The following is a 4,417-nucleotide window of genomic DNA, read 5'->3' on the forward strand; positions in this document are numbered from 1 at the left end:
ACCTAAAGGACTTTGTCAAACATTGCTCGAGGCCGAAGGCCTCTATTCTCCATCGCACCCCATAAAGGCTACCCCTTCCAAAGGAAGCGCCCCACTGGTATGAACCTGTTGGGTTCTAGCACCAGCACACATACCGAGGCTAGTCCAGCTACCAGCCTCACGGCCGAGGGGTCTCCGGATCCTTCTGGGTTCAGTGCTGAGGGACCGCAAGATTCTTTTACTGGGGTTACTGCCGAGGGGCAACGCCCTAGTACCGGCATAATGTTCGAGGAGGCGCCTTCATGCAGCACGACCGGCATCTCTGCCGAAGGCAATACGCCTTCCAGGTCACTGCCTGAGGTGCGGGATAGGCCTTGTGTTCCAACACCAGCATCTTGAACGGGGCTGGTTCCAGCGAGCCAGGCACCATGACTTCGGGACGTGGCAAGCAGCTCGACAAAATGACTGCCGCGCCAGACAAGATGGCTGCTTGTCTGGTACCCCCTCTTGCGGAGCGGGTGGAGGAAAGGGTCATAAGGTGGGACTGGTGTCAACCAGGTGCGTTGCCTACAGTTTATCCTTCAGCAGTGCAGGACAGGTTTCCCCTCCACCCCAGGCAGAGTGTGCCCCAGCCCCAGCTGCCCTTAGCCACTCCATCAATATCACCTGCCACCTCTACAGCCTCCGTAGACAGGTTCTTCGAAAGGTTCCTAGGGCTGATGCGAACTCCCCAGATGGGGGCCCACCTATGGGACGCCATCAGGGACATATCTCCCCCAAGTCACCCCGCCGGCACCCATAGTCATTCCTCCAATGGCTCCGTTACTGTAACGCTCACCTGGTTCCCACGGAGGCGCAGGTCTGGCTTCGAGTGCTGATGCTTCTTCAATGGTGAAGCGCAGGACTCTGAAGATGGACAGGAAGGGCCCTCTACTCTGGCTTCTCCGGCTCGTAGGAATATACCCCTGTGCGTGAAAAGGGAGTATTACCTACTGACTGAGTTATGCTCAAGCCTCCCACTCTCTTCCAACCCTCCACGATACCCTTCCACGATTCCTCGTGAAGTCTCACCTTAAGGTCTGAAAGGACGAGCTCTCCATCCTGCTTCTGACGCAGGGGCGCGTTGAACCCAGTTACTTCACTGGATTGAGGTTGGATGGGAGTTCAGGTAAGCTTGATTATACTGGTAAAGCGCTGTAAAAGTTCTGTTGCAAGTTCAAAAGTTCAAGCTTTAAATAATAATGTTCGTTGTCTTTTTTCAGATGATGAATGAAGATTCCTTTGGAGACTTCTTGCAACAAAGCGCTAATTTGATGTCTTTTCCCCGAGGGGCCGGGGTTCGGAATGCCGGAGATATGGCGCCGACCCGAAGTGAAACGTGCAGTTCCAGTAAAGATCTGGTAAGTCCTAGTTGAGCGCTCAGGTAATGTTTTTGAATTCGCTCATCTAATGTCTTTGTCTTTTTTCCCCATAGGGGCCGGGGTCCGGAAAATGCTTGGAAGCAGCAAGACCCGAAATGAAATGGGAATGACCCAACAGGTAAGTCTTAGAAGGAAACTGAGCTTTTCCTATTCCCTTCCTTCTCTCGCCTCTTATTCTTGTCTTTTTCTCTAGGCTCTGGGAAGTGGCTGTGTATCCGGATGATCGCTGCTGAAGCTGGAGGAACCCAGGAAAGGTGAGTGAAATGCAGCGCTGCAGCGATCGTAACGAAATGCTTTTAAAAATGATGTCTTCCCTTTCGGGATCGTCGGTGATGTCTCCGTGGTTCAGATTAGCTGGTAGGTATCTTGTCTCCCTTTGCAGGTGACCCAGGATGCTGACAGACGTGGCTGAAGTCCAGATGCAGGAGCTGACACGGTGAGCGTCCAGCTGCGAGGAGCAGAACAACGCGAAGCGTGAGTTGCTGATCGGGTGTGGTTTAAATAGCTTTGGAAGAAGTTCCAAGTGTGTATCCTTCCTCCGATCAGGTATGTATCCTTCCCCGACCACACCCGGGTGGAAAGTAGTCCCACAGGTAAAGTAGTTCCTATTCAGGCCTCAAGAGGGCCTGGATGTGGCAGCATGGTCTGCATCAGGTAAGTGCACATTAAAACACTTGAACACATGTCTAGCTTTATGAGCCTGGCGCCTAAGGCGCCAGGACAGAGGTCCAACATGAGCCTGGCGCCTAAGGTGCCAGGACTGCGTCCTAAGGGCCCCAGCTTGGGCCCGCTGGCACTCCCCTGGGGGAAATGATGCCTGCCTCTGGGGTTGCTGGGTCGGACCTGGCTCCTTGGAGGTAGGCATCATGACAGTTGCCACAAGCCCCAGCGCAGCCGCCGCTGACACAGCAAGCTCCTCCGATTCGGGCTTCCGGGCCTCCCACAGTGCAGGCCATTCCACACCAGCCTCCGCAGCAGCCACCTGCTCCGGTCTCCACACCACAGCCCACAGCACCCAGCGCTCCTCGACTAGCTCCGGACCCCCTGAGCACCCTGGTCGATACTGACGAGAAGGAGAACCCCGACACGCCATCTTCAGCCAGGGCCTTCCATGAACGCCTTGCAAATTTGGCAGAGTATTTGGGCCTTCCTCAGCCTGAGGTAGAGCAGCCCGCGGAGGGGGTCTTGGCTAAAGTCCTCACCGTAACACCCCTACCAAAACGGGGATCCCGATGCAGAAAGACGTAGTTGCCCTGGCCAAGAAGGGGTGGCTCAAGCCGCACTCGGCCCAGCCTGTCAATTGGCACCTAGACGCCAAGTACAAGCAGATGGATGGGGACACACTCTTGCTTTCAGCGCATCCTCAACCGCACTCTTCCGTGATCGCTGCAGCATCACTCTATTCCAAGCCTCAGCCGTCCTTGGCCACCTCGTCCTCAAAGCTGCTAGGCAAGGAGAAGATCTAGGAGGCGTCCAGGAAAAAGCTGTACTCCAACACCTCCTAGCACCTGTGCCAGGCCAACACAGATGCCAGGCTGGCAGCCGCTAACCAAAGGCTCTGGCAGGAAATTGCAAACTTCCTCCCAGAACTTCCGGCACAGAGCCAAGCGCGCTTCAAGGCGGGACTAGGAGAATCCAGGCTGGTAGCGCAGGACATAATGGAGTCTACCGTGGCCCACATCGATACCGCTGCCCGGGCCACAACCTGTGAAGTCTTTATCCATTCTTACGAAGACCACGTCCAAGGCTTACACCCAGTCGCAGCAACGCTCCGAGAAGGGGCGGATGTTTGGAGGGTTCCGTGGCTTCCAAGAATGGAGGTCCGAGTAACCTGACAGTTCTCTGAGTCAGCATCGGAGGAAACAACAAAGGAGGGACAGGGTTTTTTTCCAATCCCCCTCCTCCGCAACAGCCTCAGAGGAAAGAAAGAAGGCATGACACGCCCCTTCGGGTCCACGTGTCTCCGGTGGGGGGCAGCCTTGCCTTTCACGTGCAATTTTGGCACCAGAATTTTTCAGACCTCTGGATCCTCTCCGTAGTCTCCACGGGTTACCGCCTACCGGTTCCTTCCTCTCCTCCCCTCCTCTCCCACAGATTGGGACAACAACTCTGCTGGCGGAGATGCGGTCACTCGTCAAGAGCAAGGCAGTGGAAGAGGTCCCATCCTCCTAGCGAGGATTGGGCTTCTATTCCAGGATTTTCGCCATAAGGAGAACCAGGCTGGACTGAGAGTTGTGTTGGGCCACCCTCCCTCTGCAAAAATTCAAGATGGTTACGCCAGCTCTTATTGCGGAGACTGGATGTGCTCCCTGGATCTGAAGGACGCTTATCTAGACGTCCCGTTTTGGCAGCCGTTCCTTACTGCGCTTCACGATCATTCGCTTCCATTTCCAATACAAGGTGCTACCCTTCGGCCTCAACTCGGCGCCCAGGGTATTTACCAGGTTAATTAATGCAGTGGCAGTCCTCCTCAGGGCTGTAGGGTATTTTGTGGAGATTTGGGGCCTGACGGTATTTTATTACCGCTGAGAAATAACTTAGCAATAATCACTCTTTGTATTCAGATTTGGCCATGTGCAACAATAATACAATGGACATGCATTATTTCAGCACCCAGACCTGCATATTTGGTATACGTGGTTGGTGGTATTTTGGTGAGCATAATTCCCTTGTTTTATTTGTGGCCCCAATGTCCAGAATCCCTTATCTTCGCTTAGATTTTTCGTGTGATCACTAGAGAGACCTCAGACCTGCATTCTAGGGAAACCACAATTTCCAGGGATAGTGTTGGTGCGCCACCATGGGCAAACTCACTGACTTATTTACGACAGAGAGCTATATGTGGTAGTCTTGTGGTAATTTCCACTACCTTATATACGGTAGGGAGCTATGTTCAGAGAGTCTCTCTTCCCGTTGGCTCATGTACCTCCAACAAGTTATACTACAGTCACTCACAATTATTCATACTGATTCTGACATACACACATCTGTCTTAAAATGACCATTGCACTGTTTAA

The 4,417-nt window shown here is 53.5% G+C and overlaps 1 protein-coding gene across 7 annotated transcripts in view; it reads left to right on the forward strand.

Annotated features, from left to right (window-relative positions):
* The window catches only part of LOC138456334 (dnaJ homolog subfamily A member 1-like), a 972,900-nt gene that overhangs the window by 632,564 nt on the left and 335,919 nt on the right, over positions 1–4,417 (forward strand). The gene's annotated exons all lie outside the window — the stretch shown is intronic.

This window comes from Ambystoma mexicanum, chromosome 1p, assembly GCF_040938575.1.
Source record: "Ambystoma mexicanum isolate Mex_15411 chromosome 1p, UKY_AmexF1_1, whole genome shotgun sequence".
Lineage (NCBI taxonomy): Eukaryota > Metazoa > Chordata > Amphibia > Caudata > Ambystomatidae > Ambystoma > Ambystoma mexicanum.